Source organism: Catharus ustulatus, chromosome 2 (genome assembly GCF_009819885.2).
Source record: "Catharus ustulatus isolate bCatUst1 chromosome 2, bCatUst1.pri.v2, whole genome shotgun sequence".
In the NCBI taxonomy this organism is placed as follows: Eukaryota; Metazoa; Chordata; class Aves; order Passeriformes; family Turdidae; genus Catharus; species Catharus ustulatus.
In genome coordinates, this window is record NC_046222.1 from 21,239,948 (window position 1) to 21,259,099 (window position 19,152).

At 43.1% G+C, this 19,152-nt stretch overlaps 1 protein-coding gene across 10 annotated transcripts in view; it reads right to left on the bottom strand.

Annotated features, from left to right (window-relative positions):
* ST3GAL6 (ST3 beta-galactoside alpha-2,3-sialyltransferase 6) overlaps nucleotides 1–19,152 on the bottom strand; it is a 90,141-nt gene that overhangs the window by 39,246 nt on the left and 31,743 nt on the right. For 2 of the 10 annotated variants that reach the window (XM_033051151.2, XM_033051154.2), the window contains one exon: nucleotides 6,964–7,144. The gene's annotated coding sequence lies outside the window, so the exon portion shown is untranslated. Of the gene's footprint in view, nucleotides 1–4,509; nucleotides 4,649–5,537; nucleotides 5,809–6,121; nucleotides 6,190–6,963; nucleotides 7,145–7,322; nucleotides 7,557–7,580; nucleotides 8,059–10,379; nucleotides 13,520–19,152 lie in introns of those variants that run through there. The other 8 variants (XM_033051148.2, XM_033051147.2, XM_033051149.2 and 5 more) reach the window with 8 other exon arrangements.

Sequence of the window (19,152 nt, forward strand, 5' to 3'; positions counted from 1 at the left end):
GTTCTCTCACGTGTTCTCAGCATGAAATGAGATTTATGCAACCATACCCTGTTTGTGTGCATGCATGCCCATGCTTTCCTTCCCTACAGAACTTCTGAACCCCTTTGACTGATTTCAGTCAAATCCAAGAGATTAGGAACTTAATGTGTTTGAGACCTCCTCAAGTTTTACAGAAATAAACACCTGGTTGGGTAGAACAAAGAAACCCTATAAATTAATTTTTCATTAAACATCAGAAAGTACATACAACAAAAAGACGTCAAAAATATGGTTTCATTTTATCTTGTCACACAACGGTAGCGGTATCAGAAGAGCCTCTAGCCACTGAGAGGAAAAGAGAGCTCGAACTTGGAAATGCCTTGTATAAAACATAAGTGTCCAAATTTCCCAAAAGAGCTGTATGAAATTCAACTTAGATACCCTTTTCAACCACTTAACAGGTAGTGTTAGCAGACTTCAGTCAACTAGCTTCAAAAAGTCACTTTGACACCAACCAGTATTTAAGTAATGTTCTCTGTGAAAATTGAAGAATGAGACATTCTATTTCACTTTATATTTCTTTCTGCAAGGCTCTGAACAGTATTTTCTGCTTACGTTAGAAATCTTTAATACAAAACCTACCTTAGCTGGAGGCTAAGCCGTCTAAGAACCAATATCCCAAGATGAAAACAAATTATAGTGCGCCATTAGCACAGAAGAATGAAAATAACTATTCCATTCAAATTGTTTCAATGAAAATGAAGTAACAGTGTTTCCTTAACATATACTGCAAGAAAAGCAGTACTCTATAGAAATTGTACTAATGGTATGTACACTAACCAGCATTTTAACCACCTGGCTACTCAAAACCCAGTTTACACACCTGGCCTGTACTCCACAGCACAAGGTGAGCAATGAAAGCACAAGAAGCACTCTGCTCTATCAGATCAGTGTTGATCTAGCTCAGTTGTGTCTCCAGCAGCGACAGCAGATGATTACTTAGGGACAGCACTTCATGGCCATCTTGTGTTTCATTCCCCTTGTCCATCCATACCCACATATCTCAACTTTCTGAAAATGGAAAATTAAATCTGCCATGGGTGGTTATAAAACTGGGAGGAGATGAAGGACAGGCTTACAGAGCTTTTGAGACAAGTGTCATGTCACCCTGCCTCATTAAATACTGCAGAACACTTGGGCAAGCAAAGATACCCATAGTTTTAACAGTTTCCTGCAGGGGAAAACAACAACAAAAAAAATCAAACCCAGTCTTTTCCCAGATATAAAATGAGAAGGCAATAACTTGTCTACACAAGGGGCATAATCAAGACTAGCTACCACATGCCAGCAAGCCTTGTGCATATTCAGCAATCTAGACAAATCCTAACTTGCTCACATGCTTCACCAAGTGGATTTAATATTATGGCTCCATTTAATCTCATGCAAATGTTGTGTTCAAACAAACCTTACAGCCTATCTCCCATCTACACCACTAACCTCCTCCTGGTCTCAGTCCCACACAGCAACTTCAGACTACCCAAAGCACTACAGAGATAGAGATGATGTTTCTGGGATGCTCAGATGTGACACCAGTGGATGATACGAGACTAGCAGGTTCTGTAACTTCAAAGAACCAGAAAATACTTGTTTTAACTGGCAAATGATGAACAAGGTTTCATTCACCAACAGCTCCTGGGCAGCAAACATATTCCTGTCTCTTCACCGCAGTGAGAAAAACCCACAGGTTCTTCCCTTGCATTGTGCTTGGATGTCCCTTCTCCAAAATGGGTCATTCCTCCAGGTACATCATCATGTAAGCAAAAAAAATGTCAGCACAACCCACTCCAGGAGGGAGCTGTGTCAACCTACAACTACATGAGAAGAAAAAAAGAAATATTATGGCAAAAACACAGCTTCAATTTATTTCTTCAATTTATACTCTGAGAAAGGGACTTCTGCCCTCATACCACATGTGATGCCATTTGCATCTTATACACACACACACACATTCCCTACTGACTATTAAATGGCCATCACATTTCCTCTGCCCACCTCTGCAAAAGCTCTGGGTAAGCTCATGCCCCTCACACCATTCTCATTTCACTGCTGGCTTCAGGACTCCACAAAGCAGGGAAAACAAGCAGTGTTCTGGATATCACTGCAATGCAAATGTCAGTCTGCGGATCCAATCTAACAAAGAACTTTTCTGAGTTTTGCAGCAGATCCGCATTTTAGTGTTTCTGACCTGCACTCACAACAAGGGCTAAAATTATTCTTTCAAAAGTGAGTTGAAGAGTCTGTGGAAATATAAGACTATTAGCCACACACCTCACAAATAAAGTTTCCTAGTGGCCCAAAAGAAAGTAATACTGCAGCTCAGGAAATGGAAACTTGCACTGTAAATCAACAGATGTTAAGAGCTTCAGTGATTAAGAGAGACTGTCATTTCACTCCTGCCTGCTCTTAAAAGCAGTTCCTAGATTACTCCATTATGGCCCTCCTAACAGGAGGGAAGATCAACCTGTTGTGTAGGTTTTCCAGCCTTGCCTTCTCAGTCAGGGCAAGTAAGGGTACTCCATTTTTTACTTTGCTCTTCCTGGCTCTCCATTTACACTAAAATGCAAAAAAACAGCCCTGGTACACCACACTCCAGTTTTAATGCTGCTGTTAGGGTTGGGAGCAGAGGTAACTGAGCAGCTCCACATCAACACTGGGTATTATCCAGAGACATGCACAATTTGCTCACTCTGTGATAGTACTGTAAAGGGTCTTCCTCACAGGATACCAAGGCCTCATTTTTGCCTTCAAGACCAAAGAATGACCAAGCCTTCTTGAAAGGTTGAAGAGGCAATCTACCTAAGCAAAATTAACTTTAAAATGACAGGGTATTTTGGAATAATAGGTACAGAACACAGCAAGTACTGCTGCAAAGTATTTCACCACATTTTGTACCTGTACTTTTTCAACCCATTTTTCAAAAGGTGGTAAACACTGCATGCAACCCACACGTTCTCTGGTTTTGTTTCACAGTCTACGCTAGCTAATACTACCCATCACTTTTCAACCTTTCTGTAAAAATACTACTACTGGTGACTAATACAATAAACTGCAAAGTAAGAGCTGTTGAAAAGTGACTTACAAGGAAAACAACAGCATGCACATCCTGTTTTCCTCTAGACCTCAATATACATCAAATAAAGAAAAGAGGCTTTAGGCTCTTCTGGAGAGAGGATAAAAGAAATACTTAAGTTTTAGGAATTTCACACAGCAGATAATATGTACAAGTAGCTTTATTTTCATTTCCCTTGAAGAGTGTGAATAGGTAGGCAAGCAACCATATGCAACACAGCAAAAGTAGAAGAAACTGAAATAAAGGGGAAGTATGGGGGGTTATTCTGCAACAAAGCTTCTGGTATTTTGAGTAAATAGGTAGTAGAAAACAGAATCCGAAAAGGGAAAAAATTCTGTACATTCAGTTACCCCATAAACTAGTTACTCAGTATTATTAATATACAGCTTATCTGTAAGGCTAGAGAAACTGATGAATAAATTGTTCAAATGAATGACAAATTACATGTCATAAGCTTGAAAAACTGAACTCCTCATCACACAGTGCACACTTCAACTGACTTAGTTGAAACAGTGCAAACATCTGCAGGGAAAGCTGTCTGTAAAAAAGGGTATTTCAAGCTTGAGCCCACTCCTAAAATGCATTTAACCAGGGAGCCAAGGCAGAGTACCTCACATCATACACAAAGCAAAATCAACCTTCTGATGCTTGTAAGTAAAATAACATTAACGTTAACTTATGAACAAATCAAGATCCTGTGCTACAACTCAAGCTATACCGTGGAGAAACAAAACAAAACAAAAACAAAACAAAACCCCAAACAAAAATAACCCCCAAAAAAACTAAAACAAACAACCCAAACAAAACCAAGAGCCTTTCCTCCCTTTTAAGTCAATGGTGTAGACAACATCATGGAGATTCATGGCACTCTCACAAGTTTTATCTTCAAATGATCCATCTGATTGCATCCTCTTCCAGACCACTGTATTTGAATCAACACCCAGAACACATGAAGCAGCACAGAAAAATACCACAAATCAGCTAAAGCAGGTTTATGTTAACTTTTCCAAACCTGTCTTGGGAAGATAAACCAAACCTTACCAAGAGACACTAATCACAGCATGCTTAGAAACCAACAAAGAGAACAAGCCTGAGATAAAAGTGCTGATGGCACATATAAGCAATCCAAAAATGAACATCTAAGGATGAAAGGAATCATCAAAAATCTTCTAAAGCTGCCTCTGCTTATAAGCTATCAGTCTTGAGGCAGAGGTGAAGGAGAAGCATCTCAAGCACTTCCCGCTACAAAGGAGATCTGTCACCACATCACCCACTGTACTTCCCTCTTCAGTCAGACAACTCCCCTGAGTTAATAATTGCTAAAGCCATTATTTAGCAGTAGACACATCAACATAGTGTCTTGTCCAACACCTCGTTCTAGCCAAAACACTGTAACTCACCTATTTGTAACTTAGGACTCAGGTACTGATGATCTTCCTGTCAGCTTCCAGGTTTTAGTGTCTCAGCTGAACACTCTGCAGCTGCTCCCATGAGCACATTCCCAACTAGCAACTGCTTCCAGAGAACTTTTCCTCCTACCTGTGAACAGGGAGGGATAAGGACACTAGGCAACTCATGACACTCAGGGGATGATTCATACATCCCACAAGCAGAAGTCGTCTGTTAAAAACCAGTACGACCTTCAGGGAAACCTGAGATTTAGACACCTTTAACTCTGCTGCCTCAGTAACAGCCATAAACCTGAAGTATAACATAATGGACTGCTTCAGTTCAGCAGAAACAGATGAGCTAAAGGAGCAGGTACTGCACCAGACTGGGGAAAAAAGATAAGCAGATTTAATTGAAATAAAAATCAGAGCTACAGCTGGTGAAGTCTTACAAGAGAAATGAAAACTATTTTAGCTCAGAAATATCACTTCTGAGATCTAGTCAGAAAAGCGTATTGCACGTTGATGGGTAGGAAACCCTGCTCCATGCACATTCCTTTTTCCTTCAACACCTCTCTGAATTTAGCTCCTTCAGTTTAGGAGTAACCAGACTAGTACTACGGCAATCTCCACAAGACATGTTCTATATATACCTTTTATCCGTAACATTTTCACGCAGTTCAGCTGAATTACCAGGTTAAAATAAGTAATCTTATCCCATCACAAAGTTCATTCTTTTCCTAATAGTTCTGCAGTCACACTATGCGAGAACAGCTCAGTAAAACGCGAGTTGAAGAGAGAGACAAAAATTATAGAAAACTGGATAGAAAGTTTCAAGTGGGTAACAACACAACAGGCACAAATCTCAAAAGACCAGCCGCTCATCTCCCTGGAAATTCTGAGAAAGGACAACAGAACTGATTTTCACCACTTACTAACTAAAATAGAAACACCACCCCCGCTGCTAAGTAATCCAAACAGTCAAAAAAAAAAAAAAAAAAACAACAAAAAAAAATCCAAGAAACAAACATTAAACTTACAGGGTTTGTCTCTTTCCTAAAATGCAAATAATGGATTTGCATAGCTTAAGGCAGAGTCTGCCCACAGAGTCATTGTTCCATCCCCGAGGCCTTCGGCATTTCCAAGGAGCAGTTCCCTTTCAGTGTCCCCGCCAGAAGCAATCCTTTATCCCAACCTGCCTGACCGGCAGCCATGGCAAAACGGGGGGATTATCCGACCCAAGCACTTCAGCAGAAGCCACGAATCTCCCCTCTAATCTTACGGGCCGTCGTCAGCTCCCCCCGGAGGCTCCCCCCGCGCGGGGCTGTCCTGCCCGCATGAGCCCACCGTGCCCCAGCCCTGCCCCGCCCACCCCCGGAGCACCGGGCCCCGCAGCCCCTCTCCCGCTCTCCCCTCCCGCCGGCGCGCCCGGCCGCCCGCCGCGACTCACCGCCCGCGGGGGGCCCCGGGGCGGCTCCGCCCGCCGCCCCGGCCTGCGAGCCGAGCTGCCCTGGGAGGCCAGGGGAAGGCGAGAGGCTCCCCCGCCCCGCGCCCACCGCAAGCAGCCGGGGAAATTCGGGCAGCCCCTTCTCTCCCTCAAGGCCCTCCCCCCGGAGCCAACTACCTGTGTGCGGAGGTGCGCGGCTCCCCGCCGGACCCTCCGGCGCTCCCCGCCGCGGGCGACACCCGGCCCCGCATGCGGACCCGGGCAGCGGCTCAGCCCGGCCTCTCCTCCGTTCCTCGGCGCCAGCCGCCCGCCTGCGGCATCAGGCGCATCCAAGCGCCGCCGGGAAAGCGGGGGGCGGCGGCACCTCGGTTTCTGTCGGGCTCATCCCCACCGGGAACCGGCTCCCGGTCACAGCGCCGTGTTGCGATTTTTTTTTTTTTTCCCGTGAAGTTCCCAGGAATCTCTGGGAAAGGTCTGGGACGTCTCATCTCCCCAGCTCTCCAAACCGATTAAAATTGTGTTCGCTTCAAAGGAGGCTTGTAGAGGCAAGCTCCATCCCTCTGGAAATTCGGTTTAATTCCCTGAATGCTTTCACCGAGGAACACGCTGATGTATTGAAACAGCCAGCTCTGCCTTTGAATACGCGGTAATTTACATTGACTAACAATGCTGTTGGCAGCTCCTGCCATCAGCATTCATCTGAAGGAAACTTTGAAATTGGAAGCACGCATACGAATTCTACATGACATTAAAGCTAGAAGCTTTCCCGTCTGAAATGACGCTAGGAGATTATGGAACCATTAAGGCTGGACAAGAACCCCGAGATCCGTCATGTCCAGCCATGGAACGTCTCCCGACAACCTCCACACGTCCCGCGGCAGAGACACCGGCAAACTGGGGAACAAGCACTTCCAGCGCACCCAGTCCTATGGGTTCAGACACCAGCCACAAGATCCACTCAGCCTGTGCAAGGAAGGCTTTACAGAGCTATACTTGATAAAGCAGGGGCGTTCACTTACCGGTTGTTAACAGAGCAGCTTATGTTATCTTTAAATCACCCCAGAGAAGAGGACGGAACTCGTCGCTTCTGCTCAGGGCCGCCCAGGCTGTTGCTGCTGCCTCTGGCAGGTCCAGCCCGGTTCCCGCATGGTGGTGCTTATGACAGGATTCAAGAGGAGGGCTTGTTCAGCTGAGCCCCATCTGCAAAAGAAAACGTAGGAGAAAGCACGTTGTATATTGAGATAGAAACGCAGTTTAGCTCGAGTCTTCTAAAATTCCTCCTCCATTTATAGCAAAAACCCACTAGGGGGAGGGAGACACGTGGAAAGAGATAAAGGGGTGCTATCTCTTCCCCTCTGCACAGTGTGTCTTTTCTGACCGACTTTCCTGCAGAGCCGCAGACACTATTCTTCCTGCTTCTCCCCCTCCTCGGGCCGGCGGCAGGAGCCTTTCCCCCGCCCCGACAGCCAGAGAAGGGGGTGGGAGACCCGCAACGCGGGGGACAGCGAACCACCTCCACGAATTACGAGCTAATTAAAAAACTAATCGTCGTCGTGTGTGTGTCTGTGTCTATGTGTCTGTGTCTGTCGAGGGGGGTTGGAATCCTGCCTCTGCTGGATCTTCCCTCCCCCATTACCTTTGCCCCCTGCCATGAAACCCCACGGAAAGCCGGCAGAACTACCCCCTGAGGAGCTGCTGCCAGGAGCAAAATGAAGCCCCACCCAACACAGGCGGGAGTCTCTGGGCTCCTGGAAAATCTCTCCGTACTTCAGCATCCAACCGTGTAGGGATGGACCTTGCTATTTCAAACCAAAGTTATTAAATAATTCTGCCTCTGATAAAGAGGATGAAAAAATGAGATTTTTGGAATCCTATGCTGCATCAATACTGTGTTTTGCCGAGGGGATTGAATCATGCTAGAAGAAATCTGAGGCGATGTTAATAATTAAATTGTCCTCTCTTGTTTCTGTCTTTACAATTCTGACTACTTCCAATCTGAAAATTTTCTGTATGATGCTTCAGTGACCTCACAGTATGTTTTTAGCATTGTATCAGAAGAAGATGTTTCTTTGACTGCAAAAGCAGCTCCTGTTTTTTGATGGCTGTCACTGGGAAGGAGCTGAGGTAGATTCTGTTCTCAGCAGCAGTTTTCCACAGCCTATGTGTACATGTAATAAAAATAACAGATTGAAAGATGGGAATTTTTTTTTATTCTTCAGGGACTATTTTAGTATTTAGCCTGCTGAGATGACTTTTAATGTGTGCTGGGCTGGAAACCAAAGTTCAGTCCTCTGTAATTTGTCTTCCCTTGAGCTGAAAATACCTTAGTACTTCTTCCCCTCTCCCAAAAGATTCCTCAGGTCTTCACCCTTCACATCCTGTCCTTTCCAAAACCAAGCTTCTTCCAAGTATATAGCTAAATTATGTCCCTTCTAAAGTTACTTTATTTAACTGTGCTATATCTTTTTCCCATCAGCTCTCAGCTCTTCCATCCTTACCCTTCAACACACCTAGATATCATAGGCACACAACCAATTAAAAAAAACAAACATTAAGGTTGCACTGCAAAGGAGTCAGAATTAGTATATATTAGAAGACTGATTCTGTGCCTTCATATCAGTTCCCCTGCTCATATGGTTCAGGACATTCTTAAACTATGTAGTCCAGTATTATTTTGTTCTGTCCTTGCTTTACTTTACAAGGCCTTGTCTTTGGTTGGATACAGGATGGACTTTCAGGATGTGCCAGATTTTTGCAGAACAAAATGTTAGGCCTGTTCACCACAGAAGATTGTAGGAAATCTTGAGGAAATGGATGCTATTCCTGCCTCTGTCCCAGACAGGATGTGTGTTCTGCAGCTGCATCTTTTGTGCATGAGTTCATGGGCATGAGTTTATTTCATACTGGCTAAGGTGGGGAGTAGTACCAGTCCAGCAGGGATCTCTGGGCAGGCTCAAGGGCACAGGAGGAAGAACATGAATGTGCTGTGGGCAGGACTGAGCCACGGCTTTGAGGCCAGCTTAAGTTACTTGTGCACCTCTGAAGTGAGCTAGACACATACAATGTTCATTCCTGTGGTGGTGCCATGTGAAGATTTAGAAGCCATTTGATTCTACAGCTGACTCCAAGTTAAGTGTTTGTCAATTTTCTCAGAGTCTTGCTGGAGGCATCTAACTCTAGGAAGAGCTGGGTGTTCACAACTGCAGCCCAAAGTCCATAGGAGATACAGTTCACTCACATTAAAGGCAGTGTATGTAAGAAAAGACCAAAGAATTGCATCTAAGATAGCTGAATACACCTTTATCTAGAGTAAACTGCACTACGTTGGTCATGTACTGTAATAATCTAAATTGCAGTAATGTAAATTCACTTTGGTTTTTCTGGCAATTGTAGCTGTTCCACACCAGCAACAGAATGAAAGCTGGTGTTTGTTGTCCTCTAAATATGTTGAGCTAAATTCAGGGATTCAAATGGCAATTTGATTAATTAATATAGTGCAAAAAAAGTTTATTTCCTAGTTGTTTTCCAAATAATCTCTACAAGCAAGAAGTTAGTAATTAATCTGCAACACAGTGAATTTTGGGGTACAAAGTGCAAGGAAAATATAAGGAATCATTGGGATATAGTCTATTGCAAACAAATTATTTGACAACAATAAGAATCTTTCAAAATTCTTTTAAAATGGAGATTAGCAGGAAGTCAAATAAATGCTCCTGCAAGCAAATACGACGCATGTGACCAAAAAGTCAACAGATTTGCTCTTTCAGTTGAAAATCAACACTCCTGAGACACAAACCTCTCCCCAAACCAAACATAAAACCCCATAAAGGTTTAAATGTAAAGAAAGAACTAAAATAAATCTGAATAAAAAGTCATATTATAGTTCCAGGACAAACCATGTACCTCCTGAGCTGTTACTAAACTAAGAAAATGTTGCCTCTATTCCAGCTTTCAAAATCAGAGAAAAATGAAGAGGAAAATTACAGGAAATGGAAGAGAAAACTGTTGAACATGGAAAATCAAAACTGGAGAGAAGAAGGAATAAAGAGAATGGAAAGCTGCAGCATCATAAAAGCGATTTCCCCATCAATCTAGTAAGAAAGATGACTAATCAAACTGCGTGTAAGCAATGCACTATATCTATCATACACTTCTGGTCTTTGAACTAAAATGCAATAGAGCTGTCACCATAATTACTTTGGGAGATGAATGCATTTATAGAAATACAGACTGTTGCAACATCCTTGTGAGTCCCTTCCAACTCAGAATATTCTGTGATTCTGGGATCCCTTCTCCGCCCATCCTCTAGCTTTACTGCCTACCATCAGAGTCCTAATCTTTATGTCACACCATGAGAACTGCCCTGAGTCCCACACATGCCCAAAACCTGTCTCAGCACAACTCTGTTTTGTACAGGTCCTCTCAGTTCCCTTACCTAGGTGCTCGGGGCTGCCCCCAGGTGCTCTTCACTGCACTTAGAGCTCCAGTTGTAGCTAGCACCAGTCCTTACATAGCTTTAGTCATCAACTTGTGGCTGCATATTTCTTCCAGAGGTTCTTTGCCAGGAGACAACTTGTTGATGCCTGTCCCACAAGCTTTAAAAAATCTGGTTAGTGGTGTAGCACATCTCATCAGAACCCACAGTGTTTGTCATGAGCTCACAGCATGCAACCCCCACCTGGTTTGAGGTCACTTTTTCAAGTCGTGGTCAGCCAAAGAACTACATTAGGCTGTGACTGCTTTCTGAGTCCCCAGGGCCTGCCTTTTCTGGGAATTGCAGAATGCTTTCTCCTGCCCTGGGCTTTGCAGTGCTCCTCTACTCGATCTGGGAGACAGGACACCAGCAAACAAAACATGATTGCAGGAAATGTCATGGAGGTAACCCAGGTAGGCTGAGACAGCTTCCTTTTATTTTTACTCCAGTAAAATGCAGTCTGGGGCGGTGAGCACATTAGGAAATGCTATTTGCCAACCAAAGTGAAGCCTTTAATGCATGTTTTTATACGTGCGCATCTACAAACCCATAAAGAAATACATTATCTAATAGGCACTAGGCACTCTTTTGCTTCATTAGGCATATGCAGAGGAAGAAATAAGTCAAAGCACACGCACTTGAAGAGCATTGCAAACAAAACAGTGGAAAGGAAAAGAGAAAAGGGTTTGACAAATTACAGAAAATATGTCCTGAGCAGCTTATGATTTTCACCAGGTCAAAAGAACATTAAACCTCAGGTTTCAGCCCGTCAATTGTTCTCTTGTTTCCATTTAATTACAGTGTCATATGAAACTCAAGTTCTCCACTTGTCCCTTCATCCTCCCAATGGATGTCAGTATACTGAGTGACTCCACCTCTATGAATGTCCATGGGTAACCCAAACTGAAGCTTCATGGCACTGAATGCAGCAAAGCAGACAAGAGCTGCTGCTTCCTCCCCTGGCAGGAGACAAACCTCTCAAGATCCAGTTCTCCTACCCATCTTCCTGGGACATGGCAGTCTCTTCCCTGTAGCTTGCAGGCATGCAGTGGACTGCTGTTCCCAGAGGATATCAGCTGTGGCATCTGGCACAAGGGAAATATGTGAAAAGGAGAGAGGTGAAGGGGTGGATGGGAAAGATAACTGAGGGAGGTAGCAGGGCAGTGGGAGACTCTTACTTGCAGTCTGCTGCTAGGTCATAGCTCCAGTGCCAAATGCAGGAGGGCACTGAGCTCAGGGAGAACAAGAAGTCCTTGATCCTGTGGCTCTAGGTCCCTACCCACTTGGCCTGTGTGCTCAGATGACTGACATAAGGTGCTTCTGGAAGATTAAATCCTTGTCCTTTAATGATAGCTCTGTCAGTCCTACAGCACCATGCCAGGACCCACTCTCGTCTCCTTTCCAAGGAGAGGCTGGCATGTAAGATGCCTTTTCCATTTAAAGCACAGCTTAATGCCCAGTTTCTTTCTCTGTGCATTTATGAAAAAGACTACAATGTTTTTCCTGCTGGCTCTTACCACAGCCTCTGATTCTTAGGGACCTTCAGACCCCCAAGGTTTTGTCCTGTGTCCTGCTGGCTTCACCTGTGCAGCCAAGTCATTATTGCAAGTGCTCAGGCAGCTACTGCAGCTCTCAGATATATAACCTTTCCACTTCAAACTTTTGGCCCACTTCTTTGGCCACTGTCAACTGGCCTGTATTTCTTTCTGGTTTGCTGCCAAAGATCTAACAACAGGTGCACAGTTTTTCTGGCAGGTGCTCTTCAGACTGATCTTTACTTGCAAATAGGATGTAGCATGTCAGTACACAAAATAGGGCCATAAAAGCAATACAAATAACTATTATTAGATTCCAGGGAGAAGGAGAGTGAGAAGTTAGGTGAGCCTCTGAAAGTCAGAAATGTTATGACAGACTGCTAGAAGCCTTGTCATATTTGAACAGCATGCTAATTTCAATGGGACACAGATACTTGCTGAGAAGAAGACTGCTTTGCATGTTTCTTACTTTTAAAATTTCAAGTTGCAAAGTCTTGGATATAGGCAAAACGTGTGAAAATCTTGAATGCATTTCTTTCCATGACTGACTTACCCGCTTACAACTCCTGCCAGCTTATGCCCATGGCTAGTGGGCAAATGGTCACTTGTCACAGGTTGGAAGAATCAGAAAGATACCCCAAAAAACTGAGCTGGTGGCACAAGAGAAAGAATCCTCCCTCCATGGCAGTCCAGGCTGAAGAGCGTAATCCTATAGCAGAAAATGCTGGCTTAGTCTCTCTAACTCAGGAGAACAATAGCTCATGGATCAGACTTTTTACTGCTGTGCTCCTGTTCCAAATGGAAGCTGGACCTGACTCATGTGAATATGATCAATAGGCCAATATCCAAGCCATGTGCAATCTTAGTACAATACTCCTTCTGTTTCAATGTTTAGCCACTTCATCCATGCAAGTGGAAGACTGATTTTGCAATTTATTAAAAGCCATCTGTCAGTTAACTCACCATCATTTAATTCATCATAAAATCCCCCATTGTATGGAAACAGGAAGCACCACTTCCAGCAGCCCAAGCCACCTGCTCACAGCCTCTGTTTTTTGGGGAATTGTTGTTTTTTATTTGGACACATCATTGAAACCTGGCCTTTCTTGTCTGCAGCTAAAATATAATGGTGCAAGAAAAGGTCTGTCGCTAAAATGTTATTATGGAAACACTACTGGGAATTGTGCCATGGCAAATTTTAACTTCCCAGATACTATTTGGGAAACAAATGCTTCTAATAATAAACTCAGACCTAGCTAGCTATGTGTGTGTGTGATAGCTGCCAGATTCTTTCTCAGTAGTCACTGAGACAAAAGGAGACAACCTCAAATTAGTAAGTAATGATGACACAGAAAAATAACTGGTCATAGAAAACTGCATTGCGCTGAGTACTCAGCAACTGTTTCCATTTCCATGGACAGAATAACAAACACAAGCAAAGGGCAAACTGTCAAAATAGGGAAACTCGCTAGCAAATTCACCTGGACTGAAGAGCTGAAGACTTGACTGTAGAGAGAGATTGGAATAGATCTAGATGAAAGATACAAAAACTATCCCAATGTATATATTCCAGGCTGGAAAAAAATCTTATGGGAAACACTTTAGACCTGAATAATGCGGAGGGGAGGGGGGGTGGGGTGGAAACCACTTCATAGAGGTTCTTAGGAGTCAGAAATACTAAACAATCCTGGTCAACCAAGATAACTTTTGAGTAGAGACACATAGGATTAAGGCCAGTTTTGTCAAAAGTCAAATGAGCTGGAACATGCAAAAGATGATTGAAGCAAACAAGAAATAAATCTTAACCCCTCAGAGAAAAGGAGAACATGCCTTAGGTAGTATTTCCCTAGTAGAGGCAGGGAAGCAGTAATGCAAATGTGCAAAACTCTCTGTGGTGTTTCCCCCAGAACGCAGTGTATGATTTGTGCTCTCACACTCAAGAAGGAAGAAGTTCTGGAGAAGATGCAGACAAGGGTTACACCGAGCAGGGACAGTCTGTCTTGTGAGAGAAGCTAAACAATGCTGGCAGGAGAACAAAGGAATACAAACTGACTGTGAATTTAACAAATTCCGTGCCACGGCAGAAACCTGCAGACTTCTTGATACACTTGCCATGCTTTCTGCCCCTCTGTGCTTGGCACATTATCCTTTGGCTCTTTTGGCCTTTTACTACAACCCTCAAGTTCATCATGAAGCACTTGAAAAGACCCTTGGCACAACATAAATTGGTGGGTGTGAAGGAGATGTTTTATGGACATTTTTGAACGACAAATTCACTGTGCAAAGTTGCACGGCCATGCCTCATAGGGTGGAATTCATCCCATAAAATTGCATCATTTGAAGCCAAATGCATTTCACCTTTCTCCTTCTTCCCTTAGAAGAATGGAAAGGCTAAGTCAGAATACTTACAAATGCACACCAAAAAAAAGCTTTTTGTAACTGGACAGTGTTCATAGTAACCCAGCTGATAAAAGGCTGTAAAATCACACCTTCTCTTACAGAAATATAACCAGAATTAAACAGCTTTCAATTATATTACTCTCTCCCTGACACAGCAGATGTTTGCATCATTACTTGTACTTTTGAACTTTATATGACCATGTGGAAGTACAGTAATTTTACGACTATAAGGCGCACTCTTTTGACTTAAATTTTGGCCCGAACCTGGAAGTGCGCCTTATAGTCCAGTGCGCCTTATATATGGACAAAGTTCAGAAATTTGTCAACCCGGAAGTGTGAGCCGCGAGCCGTGGGGGGAGCCAGCAGGGCCACGGCTGCCGGGTGGAGGCGGGGCCGTGGGGCTGCTCCTGCCAGGTACAGGCGGGCCCGGGGGCCCATGGCTGCCGGGTGGAGGCCGGGCCTCAGTCAGCAACCGCACGGGGGGAGCTGGGGGCAGATCCTCACTGCAAAAAAAAAGTGCGCCTTACAGTCTGGTGCGCCTTATATATCAGCAAAAGTTTGGAAATTTGCCAGCATCCAGAAGTGCGCCTTATAAGCCGGTGCGCCTTATGGTCGTGAAATTACTGTATCTTATCTCCAGCAAGTACAGGTGAAACCCAGCTGTCATTGCAACAGCAGCAGTGAAAACCAGGCACTGCCCCTCTTATTCACAGCTAAAAGCAGAAGCCACCTCATTGCCTATTTTAATAAGCACTTTTTTTTTTCTCTGAAAATTCTTTTTGGGGTTGTTTAGTTTTGTTTCTTTTCTTTTCTTCTTTTCTCTTTTAGTAATTGGGAAGCTCAGGTTTCTTTTAACTTTCTTATGAATCTGCTCTGGCTGCTCCCTGCAGGCATATAGGAAGAAGGAAAAGATAATTACAGAATTAAATTACCTGTGACAAACAGTTTCATTTTGCCAGTTTATGCAGTTGTCTCATGAGCTAGACAAATTTGGGTAGCACAATATTTGGGATGGTCAGAAGTCTCTATTTAAATCAACTCTAATGTACATATGTGATAGTTATTCCAAAATAATTCCACCTAAATAAATAGCTCTGTTAAGGATTTCCTATTACCATGCTTGGTTGGAGCTGCGAGGAATTAGCCTTGTACCCCCACAGCAAAGACAACCTTGGTGGAGTGCTGCTGGTAAGATTTGCTTAAATATGTCTTTAGAGCTGAATTGATAAACCAGAGAATGCTTTATAAAATGAACCTTTAGGTGACAGAAAGTTTCATCCAAGGTCTACACTAAAGTCCACACCCCACAAGTAGATATGTTCTTGTAACTCTTATCATGTTGAAGAGTCATGACCATAAACATGGCAATTGCCCCTCTACTATTGTGCCAGTGTGGCTGGCAAGAAATCACAAGCAGTGATTTATAATAGAGCATAGTAGAGATAACAATAAGAGAAATTTGAGAGCAAAATCTGAATCATTGATGCTGCAAGTCAAAAGGTCCACTTTATTGGAGAGAAGGGTCCTGTGAGCTTTGCAGAAGAGTCAAATAGCACAGGATGCTAACTGTTGAAGAAGTTACATGCCTTTCATTTTTTGACAGAAACAGGGATGGTCTTTGCAGAAGTCACACCAAGGATTAAAGACTTATTTTCAGAAAGAAGACGACTCATAAGATTTTACCTTGTTCAGGCTGAGCTTTTTTTGCCTTTACTCTTTCCCATGTTCCCCGTTTTCTGCTCCAACAGGCTGTTCTTCTTCTGTTTCTCCAGTGTTTATTCACTGCTTGTCAAGTGTTTCAGCATGGTAGGTAACGCAGCCTGCTTTCTGAACAGGTTTTCTTCCATCTAAAATGCCTGCAAACTGGATAATTATGAAACTACACCAAATTAACTATCACTTGTTACTAGAACTTGCCTGATTATTTTAGATTAAGATTTATCAAAATGTCTTTCAAGAACTTTTTGCAAAGTGAATGCAAATGAATGATGTCATGTGCCATTCTAAGTGGAAATTTTTGCTTTTTACAAACAAAAAAGCTGATTTGTTTGGCCTCTTCAAAACTGACATGCTCAGTCATGTCTTCAACCAAGACAGTAAACTGCTCCCACATAAATGATGACACACGTCTTGATTTTTCAGGTCTTCAAGACCAGTAGGCAAAGACAGAGGAAGAAGACAAGGCTATATAAAGGGAAAGAAAAAAGGTGACCTAAGAAAACCCCAAAACTGTTGAAAAGGGGTTGGTCTGGCTTTTTTGAAACGGCACAATTTTAGTTAGTTTTTTCAACAAACATTACCTGCTTTTCGACAGTAACTTATATCTATGTCCAAAGTGTTTGAAAAAAGAGCGTTTGGGCCAACACTGCAGTTCAATTTAGACACAGCATGATTCAGATCAGCCTTCAGTTGCTGAGATCACTGTGTTCTGTGAACAACTGTCGGCTGACTTTGAAAGCATTTCAGAGCTTAGGAATACGATCAGGACAAGCCGTAGCTGGAAAACTGAAGAAGGGGATCAGTTTCGTTTTAAAGCTGATCAGATGTGGGACAGAAAAGAGAGCTCGGCAATCCCTGGGAAACAGCCCGGAACCAGGCAGAGCCAACCCCTCTGTGCGCAGCTGCGATTTACGCGATCAGCGCAGCGCAAACCGCGGCGCGTCTGCAAAGAGCGCAGACACGAGATGCGCAAAAGGAGCGAAATACAGAAGCGGGTGCCTCCACACGGGAGCGATCCCCCAGAGCGGGAAACGCAGCTCCTGCCGCACGGAGAGCAGAGAGCAAACACAGGGAGCGAAAGCACCCCCGCCGCAAGCCCGGGACTGACACAGCCGCCTCCCTTTTTCTTTTTTTCTTTTTTTATTTTTTTATTTTTTCCCTTGAAAAACAAACAAACAAAAAAAGGATGAAAGATGCCCCACTTTGGAGTAAGCAAACACTTATTGGATCAGTGTGTTTGATAGTTATGTCTGCAGAAAAGGAAGAGACATTGAAATTACCAATGTAAAGAGAAATAAACCATCACTGGATTTTCTTCTCCATCCTAGTTTATAAAGCAATCCGTACTGTTATTGGTTCTTGCTTTCAGCCAAAGAAGCTGCTTTTTTGACAAAATTGGTACAAGTTTCTTTGCTGGTTTCACCTGTGCAGGATGGTGAGGCTCACACTTACCTGGGTTGATGAGTGTGCTTTATCAACTGTGGGGATGAAATGGTCATGATACAGCAATGTTGAAACGACAAAACAAACCCCAAACTTACACATACATACATTACAATTTTTCTGCTGTTTTATTAGTATGCCGGAAGGCTCAGCTGTATCTAATGGTTTTTCTTGCTACATGTTCTGTTTCAAAACACAGTATGGTCAATTGTCAGTAACAAATCTGCCATGCAGATTAGGCAAACAGCAAAAGACCCAAACCTAATTATCAAAAGTAATAACACAATTTTAGACTAATCAAGTATGTTTGATAAATTCGTCTCTTCTTCTGTCGCCTACAAGAAAATATTGATTCTGTAAATTTGCTAACTTGTAATTCTTGCAGTAATAACAGCAATTTTGTTGGAAAAGTTACAGGTGAATTTGCAGCATCTTGATTCAAAATTCATTTGACTCATACGAATGTAATCATTAAAAAAAAAAATTAACAACAAACCTCCAAAACACCAAGGGAAGCAAGCTCAGTATTTAGTTAGAATTTTGCTCAAAAATGGTCCTTGATTGCTTAGAAAACTGTAACATTTGCAGAGAGTTCACTTGGGATAGTATGATAAATGTTTTGTGGTGTGCAGGTAGGTACGGGTATTGCTGGAGTGGGGAGGTGCCAAGTACTAAGAGAGAGTTCACCAGTGAAACTTGGAAACAGCAAAGGACATGACTCAGATTTTCAAGAGCTGCCAAACATTTGTAGAAAAGCATTGCTAGGGTGACCTCCAAGCATTTATAACACTCCCTAAAGTCCTGAGAAAGAAATCACTGAAATACGCTGTTAATGTAAATAGCTACAAAACCAGTCCAAGTTTTCAGTGTTTGCACTAATGATACCTACAAATGACAACACCTTCAGAAAACAAGCTTGGTGTGGTCTGTGCCACTTGACCCAGCTGGCTGCTAATACCAGCAGTGAGAGCCCATAAAAACCATCTCCAGAACACCAGCAGCTTTTCAAGTGCTTCTCGTCAGGTGTGCCCACACACACCTCAAGAAAGGAGGAACTGCAATGAATTGAAAAGAACAAAAAAAAAAAAAAAAAAAAAAAAAAAAAGGCAGATTGTTTCTTTCTTGTAGTCTTGGTGCACGGTTTGGCCAGCACAACTTCACAACCCAGGTATTTCTGTTTGAGCTTGGATCTCCAAGGAATGTCCACAGTGGGTGGCTGATCAGCTCTACTGAATAGCCAAGGTTTAAAGGAACCAATGGAGGCAAAACTTAATAGTCCTGGGTATTAACATTCACCCATGAAGCAGAAGTTCTGAAGGTTTCTAACAGGAAGTGGCCACCTTTAAGAAAGAGTTAAGTTATCTGGAAAAGCGTTAAGCTCTTCTTGATCTGTGTCATCTACTGGATCATTCTTCAACTCTCTGTAACAAAACCACAAGACACAATCATGGGACACAGTGAAACACCCACTTAAGGAACCACACACATACACTCATTAGTCCCTCTCCTCTCTTCGTTATGGCCATTTTGGGTTTTAAATCAGATCTCTTGGTTAAGGTACAGCTGGAATGACACAAATTTCTTAGCAGTTGAAGAAAAAATGAACAGAGAAGCCTAGTAAAGCTATTCTGGTTACT